The sequence below is a fragment of the Periplaneta americana genome, chromosome 16 (assembly GCF_040183065.1).
Source record: "Periplaneta americana isolate PAMFEO1 chromosome 16, P.americana_PAMFEO1_priV1, whole genome shotgun sequence".
Taxonomy (NCBI): Eukaryota; Metazoa; Arthropoda; class Insecta; order Blattodea; family Blattidae; genus Periplaneta; species Periplaneta americana.
The window spans coordinates 56,811,410-56,834,308 of NC_091132.1; the positions used below are offsets into that span (position 1 = coordinate 56,811,410).

At 36.7% G+C, this 22,899-nt stretch overlaps 1 protein-coding gene across 3 annotated transcripts in view; it reads right to left on the bottom strand.

The window, feature by feature from the left end:
• The window catches only part of LOC138716313 (uncharacterized), a 712,759-nt gene that overhangs the window by 378,794 nt on the left and 311,066 nt on the right, over positions 1 to 22,899 (bottom strand). Inside the window, exon 1 of one of the 3 annotated variants that reach the window (XM_069849265.1) lies at positions 14,961 to 15,021. The exons of the other annotated variants lie outside the window; for them this stretch is intronic. The gene's annotated coding sequence lies outside the window, so the exon portion shown is untranslated. Of the gene's footprint in view, positions 1 to 14,960; positions 15,022 to 22,899 lie in introns of those variants that run through there. 3 annotated transcript variants of the gene reach the window in all.

Genomic DNA, 22,899 nt, shown 5'->3' on the forward strand with positions numbered 1-22,899 from the left:
TGTAAAAGACAGTCCCGGATCTAGTTATAGCCTAAACAGAAGTCATCCAGAAAATTATTTTAAATGATAAATTCAAACTGCGATATTTTTCTCATTATACGCATGACATATTTTTATTATTGTTGAATTTTAAACCATGTAACACCATTTTTGATCCAGTACACATTTTTCAAGCATTATGAGACATTTTGAATCCCTAGTATGTTATACTTCTATCAGTAGCAGTAAAAAAATAAAAAATAAAGTTTTTTCATAAAAAAATTCAATTAATTTTCCTCGGAAAAGGTACGTGATGGGGTCATCTGGATTTTAAATTCAGATTTCGGGCATAGTACATATTAGTAATATTCACCGATGTTTATTTTGGAAAAAGACAAAAAGTAAAAATTTGTTGTTCAATGTTATTTAAAGTAAAGTAAATCCATGGCGCTACAGCCCATGAAGGATCAAGACCGACCAGCCGGCTCCTGACCTCATGTCCACATGCCGAAGCAGAGGTGGACGATCATCTAACCAGAATGGAAGTATCGTGTGGTTAGCATGATGATCCCTCCAGCCGTTATAGCTGGTTTGCGAAACCGGATTTTTGCTACCTATCGTAGCTCCCCAAATGCATCACAATGCTCAGTAGGCACCGGTCCCATATTCCGGGTCAAAATTTCATAAGAAAATTTCTTTCCCCATGAGGATCAGTCTTATTTATTACTGTAAATTATAATTTTTCTTCCAAAATAAAGTCTTAAAAGGTAAAGGTACGGATAAAGTTATCTCATTGCACTTCATTAGAGGAATTTCCCCAAGTTTTCATTAAGTCTACAATAAAATGAGGTGGTGTGGCCGACAGCACGCTCCAATCGCCTTTACCCCTGGGAAAGACCGGGTACTCAAATTTGACAGCAGGCTGAGTGGACCACGAGGCCGTTCTGAAAGTTTTGACAACGAGCAAAATCTCGCTACCACCAGAGATTGAACCAGGATTTCCCAGCCCATAGCCAGTTGCCTAAGCTACTCAGTCGCCTCGAAATTAGCCCTTACAAGGTTAAAAAAAAGTGCAGAGTGTATTAAACATTGTACAACACAATCTTTCGGAATATCTCATTCACTGTTGGGAATATTTGAACAACAGTTACAATAAGAACGTAGCCGCTTTGGTACTGTAGTTAATTTGGCAGAGTGCTAGCTTACGATTGCAGACCCAAGTTCAAATACTCGGCGATGGCGGAATTATATTTGTGGTGAACAAAGACGAGATTATGAGAGTTTCTCTCTCAAGGTACTCCCATCGTTCCCTCATCATGCCAGTAACACTCTCCACAATTTCCCTTTCATCGTCATCTTGTTTCGAAAAATTGGCATCTCCAGTGTTTGCGTGACATCGAAACCGCCGTCCGCCGTAGTAGATTTTCCCCGCGGTTTGTCTAGAGATTGATAGATGGCATTGGTTTTAGTTCTATACGACTGACATTTCTGTATAAGAGGTACCGGCACCGATAAGCCATCCCCGATGTTCTATTTTCTTCCTGGCAGAGATATAACGACTTATGGGATACAGCAAGCAGCTCATCACCAGATGTGTGGTATAGGCCTACGGATGGAATGCTGGAGACAAATGCGTAATGTGACGGATGGTGTGGCCGGCTTAGCCTGATAGTAATCCGCACGCAATTTATTTCAACATGAGTGCATAAAAAACCTTTTTAGGCGGCAGTGCTTAAAGTATGTTCCGTATCCCGTCCCATAAACACCTCCATGCTTCTATACAATAAGGGAGATAGAAAATTGTAGTGCTTACACTGATTCAGCTCCACAGTATAAACAACATGTAAACAAGTATTCATTTTATGAGATAAACATGATACAAAAAACTAAAACGAAAGTATTTACAACATTAATTGGAAGTATGACGCAAGTCAAGTGTCCGCCATTAGTAAAGAAAAAAAAAATATATATATATATATATATATATATATATATATATATAGTTGGAAGCTTGGCATATGACATCACAATTAAAAGCAACATTAATGACAGCATAGATGGATTTCTGGAGATAATCTGCAAGAGTAACTCCAAGAAAAAAATTAGAAATGAAATTACTAGAGATGGAATCAATGTATAAAAACAAATTATTGATTTCACTCAACAAAAAGAATTTTGATGTTATGGCCACAAAAAATGATGACAGATGAAAGATTGCCAAGCAGAATCAATGGAATGGAAACTACTTGGACGAAGGAAAAGGGGAAAATTACTAGACATTTGAATGAAGAGATTTCAATAAGGGAGACGGACAATGAAGGTAATTTGTGTCCGGACAAACAAGAATGGAGGGGAAGAACAAAAGACAATAATTTGTAATCATAAGCTCCGGAAAAATGAGCAAACTGGAAACTTAATAATGGTAATAATGATCATGGTAATATGATGATGATAATAATAATAATAATAATAATAATAAGAAGAAGAAGAAGAAGAAATCCAGACGCTTGAGATGGGCAGGGCATGTAACACGTATGGGTGAATTCAGAAATGCATATAGAGTGTTAGTTGGGAGACCGGAGGGAAAAAGACCTTTGGGGAGGCCGAGACGTAGATGGGAGGATAATATTAAAATGGATTTGAGAGAGCTGGGATATGATAACAGAGACTGGATAAATCTTGCACAGGATAGGGACCGATGGCGGGCTTATGTGAGGGCGGCAATGAACCTGCGGGTTCCTTAAAAGCATTTGTAAGTAAGTAAGTTTGTAAGTATTAGTAAAAATAATAATAATTTATTCGGAGACATGTTTTCGAAAAAAATTCCATACTATGTCTATGCAAGAAGAAGCTGTATTTAACCTGAAGTGAATCTCCGACCAACAACGAACAAAATATAGTACCTGCAGAAAACAATAAAGAATATAATATACCTACATTAGTATGTCAAATTGTTTATATAACAATGACGTAAAATGATAAAATTCCAAAGAGAGTATCTATTATTTTCAGGCAAGAATAATGACTGTGACTTGGAGAGGCCGGAACTTGGAAGCATTTCTGCACTCTCTTAAACCGAAGTTAAATTGTAAATCCTGAGATAAATGGCAAACCCTAAGTAATTTTATTACAGTCATGTCATGGCTCACAAAATGAACCTTCAACACTAAGGATACAAATCAACATGCTACCAGACGAATACTGCGTCCGTTGATGGCATTATAATTAATAATAATAATAATAATAATAATAATAATAATAATAATAATAATAATAATAACAATAATAACAACAATATCTTCCAACAAAAGATAGATTTTACGATCTGTGTGATCACCTGTAACAAAAAACAGATGTTGCGAAGTTTTCTTTCTCTTCTATGTACGTACGTATATTCATACTAAGTATAAACAAAAGAAACCCGTTCGTCCCGTCTCACGTGGTATCTGCTGTACTTGGAATATAATCACGTGATATGTGACGTCATAGTGGTCTTGCGTAGAGAAATCTAAAACTGTTTGGTTGTACACAGGAAGAGTGTTTAGCGAGAGGTTATAAAATTCCTAAGAGCATATAAGGCTCTAGGCCATACAGCTTACAGCTCCGATCTGTGACCATATGACTTCCGTTAGTTCTACCCTTAGAGAAAGCCCTAAAGGGGGACAGCTTCCGCACGGATGACGTGAAGGCCGCGGTGCTGAAATGGTTCAAGATGTAGACAAGGTCATTTTTCTCTAACGACATCTGACACCTTCTCCTCACAATGGGACGTCTGTGTGCATGCCTATCGAGTTATGAAATATATTTATTTAAAATTTTCAATCATCTGACTTATCATTCTTATTCCAAATTAACATTAGCTACAACATGTTACTAAAAAAAAAAGTACAAACGTTTTCGCCTGTACGGCATCATCGGATACATAATTGTTCAACGATATCTAACATAAGTACAATGTAGATTGTATCTACTTTTGTAATGAAATATTAATTTATTGTGTAACAGTAAGAAGTAAAGTCAAGAGTTATATGTAGTAGGCCTAATAGTTCAATATAGTTATAAGGAATATGTTGATTTCAATTAATTTGCATTTGAATTACTAATTTGCCAGAAATGTATGTGACATGTGTATATGTATATATATATATATATATATATATATATATACATAGAACTCATGTTACAATATCTTGTTGTGTGTGTTGGTTAACACTGTAAAAAATTAAAAGTGATAAAATACAAAATATCGTCATACTTATACAATGTATAGGCTATATGTCCTATATGTTAAAATTTAATTTCATATGAAAAAATTTGACGTTGTTATTAATTGTGCAAGAATATTTGTGAATGTTATGATGACGTGTGTTTGTATATACATATAATATAATTATGTTTTGATGCAAGTTAAAACTTCTGTATGTATTTGTTTCGTATTTTGCAGATGCGTGTTTAAATAAAATGTGATTTGGAATAATAAATAATGTTCAAAGACATAATATTAATGCGAATTATTAGCTATCTTACGTGTTATATTTCGATGATTCTTTATTCTTTAAGAAGAGGATATTATTTCATCTGATGTAGGTAAAGTATGAATTACATTCTACATGTGTAATGTTTTTAGTTAAATGAAGGAACATATATATATATATATATATATATATATATATATATATATATATATGTGCGATGGATGCGTGCGGTAGTCCGCTCATATTGATACGTTGTAAAAGAATTAAACTAGTTATGATGCTGGCTGTTTTAGCTCTGTAATTATTGAAAATATACATATTTATAAATGGTATGATTTAGGAAAATGAATTTTATTCAAAGATATAATGTTGATATGAACCATTAATGAATCAATTGCTATTTTTTTTTTTAAATTAAGGTAAAGAAATGTACACATAATCTATATTGATCTGATGATGCCGTACAGGCGAAAACGTTTATACTTTTCTTTTAGTAACATGTTGTAGCAATGTTAATTTGCAATAAGAATGAGTCATATGATTGAAAATTTTAAATAAATATATTTCATAACTTTGTAATTGGCTTACCGGAAAACCAAAAATGAATTGTAAAATGCTTATTGAGGAATATTCTAAGAAAACCTACTACGTGAATGCATCCTTAAACATTGAGCTTCCTGAACGGTGTACGCTATCATATTTTTAAGGGCCTTTATAAATAACTTATTTATAAATGGGCTCGAACAAGTCCTATTTGATCACGCCTCATGTATGTATGTATGTATGTATGTATGTATGTATGTATGTATGTATGTATGTATGTATGTATGTATGTATGTATGTATGTATGTATGTATTTTAATGCGAATACAACACAAAAATCAGGTTCAAACCCGCAGAAATTGCCGAACTTGACTCATTCCGCGACTGTATTTTACACTCTAGCATTACGAAGGCAGTGACATTAGGTTGTTCAGAGCAAACGAAAGCACAAGGCTTTTTATTTTACCAACTCAAAAGCGGGAATATTCTCAGCAGTCAGTCGAGCAATTATACTCACAGTGGGACGTCTGACATCCGACCGGTCTCCATATGTAACCGTGGACCAGGATCCATGCAGTTCTGTTGGGAGACGTTAGATCCAGAGAGGGGCTCTGCCACTTCTCTGGAGCTTGTAACATAGGCCTACGCCAATTTTTTGCTTTTATAATTTTCCTACTTCTATTTCTATATTTCAATCGTATATTTCTCGCACTGTGTACGGAATGACGTAGAAAGCTGCTTCGGAAGACGTTACACAAGAATGACACAGGTAAAAATAAGTCTTTTTGTTTATATCATGCCAAACTGTATGATTGTAAAATTATTTACTTCAAAACATTAATTATTTTCAAGGTAATTTCCTTGATTTTATGCAGTGACATCAATTTTAGAAAAATTGTCTACTGTCCATCTTGCGGTATGTATTTCACCTCAATGCCGAGGTTTTGGTGTGCTAGGAGTTGACATGGTGTACCCAGCGAATAGGAATTATATAGAATGGACAATGAGCGAATTTTCCTGTTTTGTTTTTCTATGCGCCGGCGTTAAGTTCCACTTTCAAGCGCTAGAGGTTAGTGTAATCGAGCACGCGCTAAGAGTTCCTCGATAATAATTGAATATTAGAGTTGAGACACAGGATCCAAACATCACCTTCCTTGCTGCATAATCCTGTAACGGCTTTGCTTCAAATAAATTTAAGTTAACAGCTTTTCCTTATTTCTCAATGATAAACTATATTTTTTACCTTTTATATATAATAAATTGTATTATAAAATAATGTATCAAATTCGTTTAATATTTGTACACAGTGTAATAAGCATATGGTTTTACTTCTCATTAGGAGTTTTGTTTTTCCATTTTCAGCGCTATCAAATCATTACATATTTTAATTGTTGTTGGGGTCAACGTCTCAACTCTCATTATAAAGGAACTCTAGAGTCTAGACATTACAGATATTGACGGATTTATTATTTCATCCGGTCAATTTATTTTATTTGAATACATAATTTAACTAGATGTATTAATTGTATGTCTGTTATATTCTGCTGTGTCGACTGCTAGCTGGTGTGATGTCAGCGCCAACTCTAGGGAAACAGCAGAATCTCAAGCTCAAGCTCGTTTGAAGGTCACTGAAATCAGTCCTGCTACATCAAAGGTACCGACGCGAAGTGTCCATACTTATAATTCCCTATACGTTGGTGTACCCATGTCATTATCTGCGTTCCTCACAATCTGTACAGGCCTGCCTAAGGTCAAATAATGACACTAGAAATGTGTCACAGGAGTTTTCGTACACTAATTGAAATAGCACGATTTAAATCCGGATACCTCATAATTGATCAGCTGTTACTCCTGGTCTTAAAAGCACTATTAGGCCTATGCTAAAGCGATATAATAGTTAGTGCGCTACTTTTGTATTATTCTGCAATTCGACAATTAAAAAAAGGAAATAATTTCAGCAAAAGCAAGTTTCTAAATAAGCAATTTCAATCCTCAGCGTTTTGCTTATTGAGAAGGCAGACGGTGATATATACATGCTGTTACATTCTGAAGAAATAGAAGTCTCAGGTGCAGAAGATCGTTGACAGTAACGGAACCGATGTAGACGAATATCATTTCATATTCATGGTGTTCTCAATACAGTACCTACTTAACTAAAATGTCTCGTATTCGAAAAAGTGATCGATAAAACAATACTAACGTATGTATTCCAAATCGAAAACAGTAATTGAATTTTTAATATAGAACAACATTGATTTCAATAGAATACAAGATATTTTTCTCCTCACGAATAATAATTATAGTTTCTCACAGCATCATTATCAAGACTATCAAATTACATGGTATCTCAACAGGAGGCGGACAAATTAAAGTACTCAGCCATTCCAGGCAAACTGGCAATTCCAATGAAAAAGCATTTTCCAGAAATATTTGTTTATTTATTTTATTTATATTTTTTATTTATTTTATTGGGTTATTTTACGACGCTGTTTCAACATCTAGGTTATTTAGCGTCTGAATGATAATGCCGGTGAAATGAGTCCGGGGTCCAGCACCGAAAGTTACCCAGCATTTGCTCATATTGGGTTGAGGGAAAACCCCGGAAAAAACCTCAACCAGGTAGCTTGCCCCGACCGGGATTCGAACCCGGGCCACCTGGTTTCGCGGCCAGACGCGCTGACCGTTACTCCACAGGTGTGGACATATTTGTTTATTATTAGTGTAAGACAGAGATAAGGCTCTAAATTTAAATATTCTAATGTTTTATTTTTAAAAGGAAAATATTTTACAAGCTTTATGGGCATTGTATCTAAGTGGTCTTGGTTAAGTAATAGGACTTTTTGTTTCTCTAACATTTGCAGCACTTACTCATAAAGAGATCAGCTGTTAATGTATGTCTTTCAAGGAACTATTGTTGAAGAAATATTTTGAGATTCTGCACTGTTAATTCCAGAGCTCCAGGATCAAGGAACTTTTTACTCTGTACTAAGCTTATATTCTTTCTGCCATTTACGAGTATTTTAAGTACTTTGGGTTAATAATTAGCAATCTTACAGTCATAGGCGGAGAGAGAACAGTTTCCTTGGGGGGGAGGAGGGAGAAAGCAAAATCATAGAATCCCCATATAACGGGGTTATGGGGTACATCATTTACCTCCTCCCTCCGTTATAGCTTGATCGTGGTACAGTATATCGGAATATGATTACTTAAAGGTATTTTCGAGGGCATGTTTCTTGCATTGTTACATCCACATCTACGATATTTCGGATCGAGTTGTATAGGACTTGAACTGTAGGTCTACTACATATTATAATAGGGCATAACTTGAAATAATCTCCCTTTCTTTTTTTCTCTCGTACAGAAACACATGCATACACCAATAAAACTACGTAACAGTGATAACAGAAACTTTTTTTGAAGTTCACCCTCCTGAAGTTATCATTTTGTTAATACTACTGTATCTTCTTTTTATATTGCTTGTATTATTTTATTTCTATTTCTCTTGTTTGTTTTGTAATTATATTCTTTATTCTGTATATTTAAAAATAAATAAATAAATATGAAATGTGAACTCTAATAATTATTTCATTTAATCACGTTTTTAAGTTTACACATTATACCGGGATCACTTTTCTTGTTTTTTTTTTTTTTTTTTGCATTGTTGTGCAGTATGTCAGTTACACTCTTATTCCGTTCAACAGAAATATTCTAGGGTTTGTCGGTGATCCGATCGCATTTTAACTGGTAAGATACGTGAGTAAACATAAGAAATTTAATTTAAAATCGTCTTTCTGTTTATTTTGGCTTGGAAATTCTTTCTGAAATGTATACAAACAACACAGCAAAGCTCCCTGTAGTTGATGAGCATTTTATTCTCCTATTTCTGTTCCTTGAGTTCAATTATCTGTAGAAATTACCTGAAAGAGGTCATCCAAGATTAATTTCTTCCTTACGTTTACACCAGTAATTCCTGTAGCACGTTTCAGTCTAGACGGTTCGTTTGGCACGGACAATTTCATCTGTAACTAACAATAAAGAAGACGGACACGTTCTTGCTAGTTAAATCAGAATACTGTCGAGTAAAACGTCAGTACAAATCTACATCTTACAATAAGAATTGGTTTAGGATATATGAAATATCGATTCAGTGCAAATTAAACACAACGAAATATATGATTTTAATATTTCAACGAATATGATTACGATATAACATCTGAAGGTAAATATATCGTAACAGCTAAATTATTAATTGGATAGGAACAAGTAAGGTATTTGTAACTATGTTTCAAAAAGAGAGTATAAATTAAATACGCCGTGTTCCGCTTAGAGGAACCGAGAAATAAATGCTCACCATTTACAATCAGATAAAGATATTGTTTTGATTTCTATCTGACAAGATGCAGAAACTGTCCAAGTTTATGCATCAATGGTTTAAAAACAGCTGCATGTTCATGCGCATGCGCACTAACGCTCATCGTGGAAACAAGTCTGGCGCCATTCAGTAGAACATTCCGTCATTGGACCCTTCTTTTTCATCGAGATGACAGTCAAAGGGAATTTGTATCTGGACATGTTGCAGAACTTTTGTTGTTGATCAACTCCCTCCAGGATCGGTTTCTCAGCAACATGGGACTCCAACCCATTATTATGGAGCAGTGCGTGGCTTCTTGAATGCAAACTTTCCCAATAGGTTGATCGAAAGAGGAGAACCCTTGCCTGGCCACCTAGGCCACCCGACTTCACGCCCATTGACCTTTTTCTGGGGCTTTGTGACGAGCGTTGTGTATCAACGTGGTACAGTTGACACTTTGGAAAAATTGAGACAACGCATTGTAAATGCAGCTGCGCTAATCACTCCACAAATGCTATGGAACACTTGGCAGAAGGTTGAGTACTTTTGGATGTCTTCAGGGTAGCTCGAGGCGCACACATCGAGTTGCACTGACCATTCTCCGAAACTCTGAGAGTTTTTACTTCAAGTTATACAAAAATGTATGTTATAAAACCGTTATTTATACTTTAAGTTAGCACTTATTTATCAATCCCTCTAAGCGGGACACGGCGTACTAGGTAAATAAATTGTGGAGAAACCACACGCGGCGAACCGGCTCTCTTCCTAATCGCTCACGGACTCCTGTTACGCAGTTTGTTATCGGTGATGCGTAATCCAGTATCGGTAATTCGATGCACCATAACATAACCCATTAATTTAAAATGTTATTACTAAAATAAGGACTTAACTATCATTCAGTCATCAAAATTACGAAAGGACATGCTGAAACTGTTTCCCTTCCTGTTCCAAACATTAAAGGCTGGTTCACAATAAACCGGGAATGGAAACATTGAGAACAAGAACGGAAATAATGTTAAAACAAATTTATTTAACATTACTTCCGTTCTCGTTCTCGTTGCCTCCGTTCTCGGTTTATTGTGAACCAGCCTTAATTGTCGCACTTGTTTAAGAGTGACGTATCACTTGCTGCTGTTTGCGTGAAGAAATGGCGGCGAACTTTTCGCGAATAGGGCTACTATTTTTTTCAGTTGTTCCTGGATATCTGGATAATTTTTTACACTTCGTTTTTCATAGTTCCCCAAAGATAAAAATCATAAGAGGTTAGATCCGAGGATCGAGGGGATCACACTTTCCTACTGATAAATCTCTCCTCTAATAATCTATGAAGTTCGTCCATAAAGTAGTCGGCCGAGAGGTGTGTGACAATTATTTTGAGTCTCAGTTTTTTTTAAGTCAATTTTATTGAGTGGGAACTTGTTTTTGCCTCCTTTTAACAGGATTCTGCGAAAGCACTTACACAGCCTACATAACCAGTTAAGTAAGACAAGAACGACATTTCTATAACTGGTGAGTCAATAGAGATCATAGTCCACTGCTGTGGAGTAACGGTTAACATGCCTGACCGTGATTCGAGCGGGACCCGGGTTCAAATCCTGGTTCTAGATAACCAAAGCAGTTGATAAAGTGTCGTAAAATAAACCACTATAAAACAGATTATACATACTTGAAAGTAGAGACGCAAGTAATATTTCAATGAGGTATATAATTTATTATTCATTACTAAAACATTCCCTTTCATTTATTCACGCAACCCAAATAGTCTACATCACAATTACTGTATTTCACTCAAATAGAGTGCAATTAATCATGTTACCGCATGACAGACAAGGACTCCTAACAGCGATGGTAACCATTACAAGAGAGAATGAGTTGTATCTCTAGATTACACAAACAATTTTCTGGAAAAAATAATGCAATTCTTAAGGCAGTGAATTCGCAGTTCGTGCTTGCATAGTAAGAACAAAGTCAGTACCCATTAATAACTCATTTTGGGATAAACCACGCCTCTCCTATGAGGAAGTCACTGTGAGAACAGTAACGAGTGATGAGGAAAAATGTGGTTTACCTTCGCACGAAATGGTCGTGTGGTAACAATGAAGCAAAAAACCCACATCAATTCTGTAGCTAAGTATATAGATTCGAGCGAAAAGGTGATGCATTTATCATTATGCACGTACAATTTTATTGTATTCCTCAAATTACGAAACAGAAGACTTACGACAATAGATACAATAATATATTACGATACAAGGTTGGGAAGTGCTTTTTACAAAATCAAGGAAAAGTTTGATAAACGAGCAGGGTGAGTTTTTTAATTTCTCAGATTTTGTAATGCACTTCACAAATATGTATTGAACAACATTTTTTGCACGATATTTCAAAATTGCAAATACAATATATTTTGCATTGAAAATTTAGAGCAATATTATTCCAAAGCCTTCGAAAAACTGGACTGTAATTGTAAGTAAGTAACAATAAGTGCATTTTAATGGGTCTATTTCAGTATAGTTTTATGTTATGAACAGGGGGCGAATGTTGATGAAAAATAATCTTATTTTTCACATTAGGACGATGCCTATTAATATAGAAATCCTTTTTAATGTCAATATCAATGTAAAAAAATACTTTCTTATATAGGATTTTTTGCATTTTTTGAACTATTAGGTCATTTTTATGTTTTTTTCGACATTTTTTGGTCATTTTCAATACTTTCAAGAACTTTTAGATCATTTGGAATGCATTTCACTTTCTTCTTTACCGATAGGTATGTTAAGTCATTTTCTAAGCAAATAGGTCAGTAGTAGGCCTAATTACCTACTGAATAAGTGAATAACAGTGAAGTTTGAGTTTTATAGTTTGGAACAGACTCTAAAGTCCATCCCTCATTCCACTGAAGGCTTCACAACTGCTTTCTTTAACCGAGGGCTTTCACAACCACCCCTGATTGAAACACATTGTAAACCCTCATTAAAATCTATAGTTTTTCTTTAAAACCTTCATTTTGTTGCATGTTCTTTTCTGTTATCTTAGCTAAATTCCAGGAAGTTGCTTTCTCTCTCCGAGATTTGCAGGGCAATCATTGAAACAAGGTGACCAATTTTTAAGAAGTTGTGGTGGGAGTACGGTGAATAATATTTAAATGTCATTTTCTTTTAATTTCATGTCATTTTTTCATTAGTTTATGGGCATTTTAATGATCATTTTAAGTAGATTTTAGGTCATCAACATCCGCCCCCTAGTTATGAAGATTGGTTTCCCTAGCAACAAGTTTTTCTAAAAATTCTAACTTGCAAGGCCTAACAACAATAGCTGTAAATACAGCGAAAAACACGATCTTGCAAAAACAGTATTTTACACGTATAGGGTATTTATGTTTGGTATGGATACACAACTAGTTTGTTTCTGGTTTCTACACATATTCTAATATTCGAATTTTCAAGTCTCACTGTGAAAGGTATAATTCGTCTCTCGTCTATGTTTCGTTATGTATACATTTAAACATAAAAACAATCTAGATTACTTAAAGTAGCAGTCCAAAATTAAGATCGTCCAAGGAAAACAAAAGTCAAAACAAATAATGAATTGCAATAGTTAAAGCGATTCTCGAAGTAACAGATCTGAGTTGAGTATGTTACAATGTAATTACTGCCTAGCACATTATGATATAATCGTAACCCGAGGTCGTGAAAGCAGGCAATGCTGCCGGCCTTGATTTCCGCGGTCACGGTTTCGAATCACGCCCACCACACACGAACGGTCTTTTATGTCTACCTAATCGTGATTCATCGTTGCATCTTCGCTAACGCCGATTTAGCTTAACATTGAACTAATAAGTAAGCCACTCGATACTCTGTGCACGTATGTAGGAAGGTACGCTGTGCCAGCTATAGTGCGTATGTACTGAACACGGGCGTCAGATTATTCGGCGACATACCGACGCTATGGGAGCCCCACCGTGTCTCTGCCTAACATACGCTCAAACTCCCCGCAGGCTATGATAATGAAATAGAAGTTTATGTAGTCTAGATGTAGGATTCATACACTATAATAGACTTATCACTAATATACTCTAAATTAGTGCTGTTGATAGAACAAAATATCTAATCGATTTACTATTTGAATTTAATCGATTAATCTATAGATTAATCGAGTTTTGAACGAGTTGAAAATGTTTTAATATACTGTAATACACAATTATTGTTAAATTTAACTGGTATTCGGTGATAAAAGTATTAAATGTTTTATATCTGTATATATTGTATCATATTACAAAACAACTATTTCAATTACTTACTAACATATTTATTATGAGGCTTATAATTCATAGTGTCATTTTCTCAGGGCATTTTTGAGACAAACATAAACAACAAAAAGTATGAAGACTCATCTAGTTAATACTGCTTCATCCACGATTTTAAACATGTGAGTGCATTCACATACTCCGAATTAAGTACCATTCTACGTTTAGTAACAATGTTTCCTGTATCACTAAACTCGAAAAAAACTTTTTTTCTGTCAAGCACTTCTCCACGATCGTTCAATTTAAATCCAAACGTTTCACCGAGTTTACCTCTCAAATTCTCATATAACAAAATGGAGTTCACACGTTTCACAAACCACAGAAAACTGTTTTTTTTTTTCCTTTATCAAACTAAACACACAACCTTCATATACAAACTCACTACAGAAACTGCAACTGCAGAACTACAGCGGTCGAAACAGAAGACTGGCCCTATTGTAATCGAATTACTAGATTTTAAAAAGAGAAGAAGGTAGTTACTCTCTCACTTGCACACTGGTAGGCATTCTATTTTGTAACGAATGAGGGGTAAGAATCCCAGAAACATATGTATTTCATACTGTAGGAAGATGAGCTGACAAGTTGGAAGTTTTCTTGGAAAACCATAAAACTTAATAAGGGTTTCGCATTGTGTTCAACTTTCAATAGAGGTAGAATAAGTCACTGTCCTCATATCTCCATCTCTTTCTGAAGTGTTTATGCAAAGATTTTCCCTACGCTACCTGGTTTACAGTTAGAAAATTACAGTACTATTGTGCTTTTAAGTAAGAAATTTCCGAGAGAGAAATATTGTCGGAATTTTTAGTATGAGTTTGTATTAACAAAATAGCAATTAATGTTAACTACAGCCGATTAATTTTAATCGACTCGATTATTCGATTAAATATTTTTGATCGATTAATCTTAAAACAGACACTGATCGATTAATCGATTAACTAGAATTATTTATTAATACGAGATAAAATTGTGTTTTACACGTAAATAGGTGAAGTGACACTTCACCTACTTCACCTGAATAACTGCCCCTGTAGTACATATTCGCAACATAGGGCTGTAGTTTTAAGCTCGGCCGCTTAACTGTAATGTTCCATCTTTCAAAAAACAGATATAAGTCTACGTACTTTAAAGTCTTCAAGTGATCCTACCGAAGAAGTTTAATTATGTTTACAGGAATAAACATTTAGTTTCTCTGAGCATACACAAAAACCTTGGGCTCTCCGATTCTATATTACACTAGTGTGCAAGAAAGATTCTCCCTACTGTTCACAAAGAGTTAGGATTATGTTCTACAGTCCGCCAATGTACATACCACTGTCACCAAAATAAAAGCCGATACGTCTTGTCACTTCATGACGTTAATGTTGAGATGGAGAGAGCACATACCTGCAAATAAAGAAAGAATATATTAGTGCATTATCTTAATAGAATTAATAATAATAATAATAATAATAATAATAATAAATAATATGTATATTTTGGATTGCGTATACCCTCTCTTTATGTGAGCCCCTGACATGGGCACATGCCTTCGCAAGTAGATTTTTCACATCTTTCATTTCGAAAGTGTTTGAGGTCGCAGAGTTAGGTGAGACACCCTGTATATTCCCAGTTTGAAAGGAACAGCGAGGCACTTATAGCTTGGATGACAGCATTGCATTAATAGAAACTGTAACCAAATTCCTCCAATGTCAAGCACATAAGTCCGGTCTTCAACCTTTTTGAAGCTGAGGACCCTTTACTTCCTCACATTACTTTATAGAGGCCTCTTGGCTAATGTGTAGAGCAGAATGTAGAGCATAGTAAATAATAGATATGAAATTTGGTATCAATTTAAAAACAAACAATTTAATTATGTTTCATTTAACGCAAAATACTCGGGTGTTTACCTTGTCCATTACTTTTCCACATTAGCTAGCCGAGACTTGAAATCGGATTTCCGACATGAAAATCCGAAGCTAAAGTCGTTGTGCTTTGTGCTGCGAATTAACGTATTGCAGCCGAGGCGAAAATGTGATCGTGCGCCGAGCCACTGTGTAACCTGCAAAGTGCATAGCACCTTTGGAGGGAGGCGGACACTCGAAGGGGAAGTGAAGCAACCCTCTGCCTTATTAACGGATTTTCATTTTCCTTACGTCAAGTACTTAAATATAATTTTATACAGTGCAAGGCTACAAACTAATGTGTAGTACGTGTAACGAAGAAAGAAATAAATAAGAAAACATAGGACACATTGTCACAACCTAAAATTAATTGTCTTCAGAATGTCTCTGCGACAGAGTTTCAAAATCAGGAATTATGTCACTTACTACCAGTCGTAGTTGATCACGAAGGTATTTGTCTGTCAGTCGTGATCTAAATTTGGTTTTTACTATTTTCATTATTGAAAATAATTTTTCACAAACGTAAGTTGTAGCGCACATGGCTTCAAAGGAGCAAGCGAAAGAACGAAGCTTCGGATATTTATTTTTTGGCAAAGATTTGAAAAGTTCAACATTTGTAAAGTCCTTACATCTAGCTTTCATTTAACATCACATTGTAAATCTGTGAGTTTAAATTGAAGATCTAACCGCATTATTCGTACATCTGCTGAAAAAAGATCGACGAGATGATGATGATAATAATAATAATAATAATAATAATAATAATAATAATAATAATAATAATAATAATAATAATAATAATAATAATAACAACAATAACAACACTTAACCTTTTAATGTTTCATGAGTGACATGTAGTATAATGCCGTTTTAAGTTATACAACCGTTTTCCTTTTAATACTTGTGAACAAATCATACATTTAATATTATCATACTGTCAGCAAAAAAATTCGTCCTCCCATCCTACTCGAAAATTTCGTTTTTGTAGAGGTACTTGGTTTCGAGAGAGACATTGCGACGATACGCCACTCGCAGGTCAGAGACAAATACAAATGGAACGGAGTTTGACTCCCGTGAGTGAGAGAGTGGAGGTTGGGGAGGTAGGAAGTAAGAGAAATGCATTGCGAGCCATAATGTGCTCTCGAGTCACATTTTCCTCACGGCTGAGTATTGCACTGCAACAAAAACAACAACGTTCCGGTCTCTAAGACTGTATACGCATACGGTAACAGTTCAAAATCTAAACAGCACGCTGGACGTTGCAATGCCCCATGAAACGAAACACCTACAGCGAGGGACATATTATATCAGTTCGTCTACTATTCTACTGAAGTTTATGCGATGACGCGAAGTGCAACTGTACACGCCGTCGAGTTATAAGATCTGAGTAACTTCTACCATTTAGTTAATTACTTTGAAGGGAATCCGATATCCTATGGAACAAACCCCATAAGATCGTAACATTCGCATTCAGCTAATAACAATAGCAAAACAATGAAGTATAAAAGTCTTGTATCGTGGAGAGTCGACGTACCTCCCTCCTCTCACTGTTCCCGGCGGCATAAATGACCACGTACTGCGAGCCCTGATGGAATGAAACGCGTGGAATGGGGAAAGGGAGCGGGAATCTCAGCCTACAACATTGTGCAGACCAGAAAACACGAACAGTTTGTATTCAGAGAGCCTTTTGTTACTTATCATTTCAAGGCACGGCTCAAATAGGCTATTACGCTAAATTTCATCCAGCTAGCGCGGGACCAGCAGCGATAACTGGTGAATGAATGAGTGATTCGATGGAAGTGAGTCGATTCGTTTCGTATTTGTGTACACGAGTCAGCGGGGAACTTAGCAGTGGATTGAGATATCGATCCAGTTATAACGCTTGTTCGGAGGACCAACTCCAACCTGCTCGTATCTCTATATACATCCACGCGCGGAAGAAAGTGCAGATGAAATTACAACTGGATGCATTCTGGCACAGGGGTATTATATACTTATAAATTACAACATAGTTATCATTCCGTGAATTTACAATAATGGAAATGGATTCCTAAGTGTGGGGTGTTTTCCTTGTCCCGATGGCGTATCGCTAACTGAAACACTAGTGCAGACGTCTCCAAAAGCGTACTCGCGAGTAAACCCCTGAACGGAACCGAAGCCAGTACGTAATGAGCGCGCTCTGCTTCACCCATCCACACCTGTATTGTACTCAATGTTTATGCGCAAACGAAGAGCAGTGGCGGACTGCCATTATCATTGTATTGGTCGGAGTGTTCGACGTTTCACAATGCCTTCTAATCATGGACGTAGTACATTCAAGGATGAATAAGAAGAGAAAATACATATATTTTTTGTGTTAGTGGGGAGAATATGAAATGCTTAATTTGTTCGAACATTTTTAAGGCTTTGTTAAAATTCAACATGCGACGACACTACTCGACTCTTCACAAACAATATCATACAATTACAGGCATGTTGGACATGTGAAAAGAATTTATTTTGGGGCTATCTGTATGACTGTTGGTTAGCCTATACATAATAGTATATTACAATACGTCCTCAGTCTTAAACAATAAAACCTTCTTGCTAGCTATGTTCTAGCTTGGAATATTGGAAAATCAATTAAGCCCTTTACAGAAGCATCATGTGTAAAATCGTGCTTACAAGACGTTACTAAAATACTGTGTCCAGAACAAAGTCAAAGTTAAAGAAAATTACAGTGTTTCCAATTACAGGTCAGAGAAGGAACTTCAAGATTGTAAATGTAATTGAATCTGAAGTCGAAACCACAATTAACCAGCTTGTAGCTTACTCACTTGCATTGGACGAAAGCACAGATAGAAATGACAAAGCTTACCTATCCATTTTCATCCGAGGAGTTAATGAACATTTTACTGTGTCTGAATGTCTTCTAGATGTAATTACAAAATACAACTGGAGAAGATCTTTTCTAGGCACTGAAAGGCACCATAGAACAGAAGAGGTTGAATTTACAATGGCTTATGTCAATAGCAACAGACGGGGCTCTAGCTTCATAGTATGTCAAAATAATGTACAAACGTATGATATTTCTTATTATTTTGATGTTATTATTTGTAAATATAACACACCATTGCCGCGATCCCCCACTGATCGCTTCCATCTGTTGAGGTAAGAGTCTCTCCCTCTTCTCTAGCCTTACAGCACACTGTGTTCGGCGGGCAGCATCGAGAGCACGAAAGACGATACGCTTTTTGGAGACCTCTGCACTAGTGTGTAGGTTTTCCACGTTGAAGACCCTTAGTCATACCTCGGCTAGTCAAAGCAAAATATGTGACAGAATAAAAGCACTTTACAAAGTTGCGTCTGTGGCTCAGGACCTAAGATGCCGGTCTTCTATTCGGGCGGCCCGGGTTCGATCATCGGGCAGATCAGGATAGGACTTTTGATGTAAACAAAGCAGACGTCTGTTTTGCTCGTTTCACTACTGTTTCCTCTCTGTCATTCCATTAACACATTTCGCTTCTCCCCTCACTTAATTTACCATCTGAAATTGTTATACGCTAAGAGGCTGAGGTCAAATCTTTGTAGTACAGGTTCCCGAAGTTGATATAGGAAAAGCTTAGAACTCCAGGTCCTGGAGCTTAGCGTAATCAGGCAGTCTTCTGAAGATGGGACGTGGCTCTTGTCAGGGTTGAGGCAGGTCGATCAACTTATCAGCATCGGATGCACCAGAACTACCCTTGGACAATCATCGCATAAATGGGTGCACAAAGGGCCAAAGTACCGTAAATACAAGGCTTCGTCGTGGATCCGGCGGTCTACGGACATTTGCCTCTGTTTTCGTTTCCAATCATAAACATGTTTCTAGGGAGTGCATGTTGTTTGTCAATGGCCAGGGCGCTCTTTTTCCCAGTACAAGGCAGTGTTCCGCGATAATCGTCAGTCATTTGTGATGGACAACTTGAGGATGAATTTCATTTTGTACTGTTTATTCTTAAGCAGTTGGCGAGATAGCATAATTTGTACTGGTGAGTACTGCATATTGTTTGTATTCACATAAAATAATGGATACGGTATTTAATTAAATAATTTTCCTTTTTTGTCACATATTTTCCCGATTTCTAGCACATAAAAAAAATATATTTTTCCCCATTTTTAGCACCTAAAAATCCGAACCTTAGTAATGACACATACATTCATTCATTCATTCATAATGTTATGCTTAAGGGAAGGTCTTTCACTGCAAACCCAGCATTCTCCAATCTTTCCTATTTTCTGTCGTCCTCTTAGTCTCCGCATATGATCTATATAAGTTATCTTAATGTTGTCTATCATATGATTTCTTCTGCCCCGAACTCTTCTTCCGTTCACAATTCCTTCCAGGTAATGACACAATAGGATGACAATGTGGCCAACGTATGGTCACAATCTAGTATATACAGTCACGAAGCTCAATACGTAGTAAATATGCATCCAGAGATAGTTGCTAACCACTAGGATCGCTAATATCGCCTCATTACAGACAATGCGAAATAGTACCGGCACAGTCTATTGTTCCTAGCACCCTCACAATTGAAGCTTCGTAACTGTATATACTAGACTGTGATATGATGGTGAAGTGACGATGGGACAAGATTGTGATGTTATGTGACAACGCAACTTGAAGGTATGTGAAATGGTGATGTGGAGATAGGGTGATATGAGACCGAGAAGTAAGAAGGTATCGAAGACGTAACAATGTTTGTGTTGATTAGAGTGTTATAAGAGAAAACAGGAGGAATATGAAAAGAATTCATTGTCATTAAGTATTTCAGGGCTAGGCACCAAGAGCAAGGGGAGCAATATGACTTCTCTTCAACCTCTTTCTTCCCCGCAGAACACCGCGCAGCGTTGATGCTGTAACGGATGAATATTAAAGCTTGGATTCGCTCCCGGTGCCCAGCACTGAAATATTTACATTAAATTTCATAATCAATTATGCTGTAACTACGCAACACAAACAAATGCAGTGTCTGTAGTCAATTTAACTCGCAACTTCAGTATTTTCTTGGGTTGACTGAATAAAACCACGGGAACTCTGTCTAAAATCATTGAACCTTATCACAAAGCATGCACTCTACCAAGAGAAGCAATGAAACTCGCGTCCGTTTAGGAACATCCTGGCAAATGCATTGTAAACAACAGCCGGATAGTTCACTGTGGAGCCGCCCCTGTAGCGGTCCTCGCAACTTTTTCCGCTCCGCGCGACCCTGCGCACACAGATCGATAGCTCCAAATGTTCTCCAAGTACTTGCGTAGCCACAGTGCCCGCCCGTGGTGCAGGGACGCGTGCGTTCTTGGCTTCATCCTAATGAATAACCACAATTTCTTGTTTTGTAAGTGGTAATATGCAAATTCCGTTTAATGCTCACGCATTTAGTCGCACTTCTATTCCATTACGATTACAGAGCGATACAAAACAAAATGTCCGTGAATGTTCCCCAGACAATTACGCTAGAGTAGTATTGCGCAAGATGCCACATTCCAACCACGATCCTGGCATGTTTCGTCATGGATATACATCGTTTTCCAAAATGATTGTTCCGATTTCAAAAACTTTATCTCTAGGTCTATTATTAGGTTTGCTTCTGCAGCAGTTTCCAGCGGTTTGAAACCGTCCGTCGTGAGTATGCGCACTTCAATTTTACACATAGTAAATTCGAAGTGCGAATGTTCATGACGGTTTAAACTGTCGAAAACTGCTGCAGAAGCAAACCTATTATTATTATTATTATTATTATTATTATTATTATTACTATTACCACAGCAAAGCAATAAGTGCCAAAAGTTGCTGTCACGAAGTTTTGTTCGATATCTTACAAGTTAACGACATGTAAACCTCTAGTCACACCAGCAAATAGAGATTATAAAGAATGGACACTGAGCGAATTTTCCTGTTTTGTTTCTCTGGGCGTCGGCGTTTAGTTCCACTTTCAAGCGCTAGAGGTTAGTGTAATCGAGCACACGCTAAGATAATAATTGAGAATAGAGTTGAGACACAGGATCCAAACATCGCCCACCTTATTGCATAATCCAGTAACGCTTTGCTTCAAATAAATTCAAGATAACAGCTTTTCCTCATTTCTCAGTGAAAAACTAGTTATAATAATAATTGTTTATGTTTTATATATAATAAATTATATTGTAAAATAATATAATAATTATAAAATTATGTATCGAATTTGTTTAATATTTGTATACAATATACGAGTAATATAGGCAAATGTTTTCACTTCTCATAGGAGTTTCGTTTTTCCATTTCCAGCGCTATCAAATTATTACATATTTTAATTGTTGATGGGGGGGGGGGGGTCAACGTCTCAACTCTCATTATAAAGGAACTCTAGAGTATAGACATTATAGTTAATGACGGTTTTATTATTTCATCGGTCTAATTTATTTTGAGCACATAATGTACCTAGATGTATTAATTGTATGTGTTATATTTCTGCTGTGTCGACTGCTAGCTGGTGTGATGTCAGCGCCAACTCTAGGGAGAAAGCAGAATCTCACGCTCAAACTGGTTTGAAGGTCATTGAAATCAGTCCTGCTACATCAAAGGTACCGACGCGAAGTGTCCATACTGCATAATTGCCTATACGCTGGTCACACGGCACACTCTAGCTGATATTCAAATTCCTCTCACCATCTATCGCCTGCAGCTGTGATGCGAAGCCGGTCTTACGGATTATTAAGCCGCGTCTGTGGCTCAAGCTCTAGAGCACTGTTTTTCCATCCAGACGGCTTGAGTTCGATCCCCGGTCAGGTCGTGATCGAATTTGTGATGGACAGAGCATACTTGGAGAGGGTTTTCTCTCCCTCTATCATTCCACCAACAACACTCTCCACCTCCCTCTCATTTCAGCTATCATCTACAATAATAAAAATAGGCTGGGGTGAAGTCCGGGAGTAGTGCGGGTTTCCGATGCTGATATAGGAAGAGCTTGAGTCTCCGGGTTCCTGGGGCTCATCAGGCTACTCGCATGTGAAGGGACCTGGCTCTATCAAAGGATGAGGCAAGATGGCCCACCTGTCAGTGTCGGATTCGCGAATGCCGACCAGGTCACCTGTCTGACTTGAAAAATCATCTCACTATAGCCGAAACGTGCCTCGGTTCCAGCCCTCGTAAAGTCAGTCAGCCAGGTACAGGTTATTGGCCAAAAAAGAAACGCATCAACATTGTCCTTTACCTAGTCCAAACAAGAAAAATTGCAGGAAGGTTAAACAAGGCACGCGCGGAGATCACCTCATCAAGTGAACACAAAAGCTTTCAGCGGTTTCGATAGCGCCATTTTCTAACAATGACTTTCCCAACAATAGCTGGCGCATAGGGCCTATGGTAGTAAT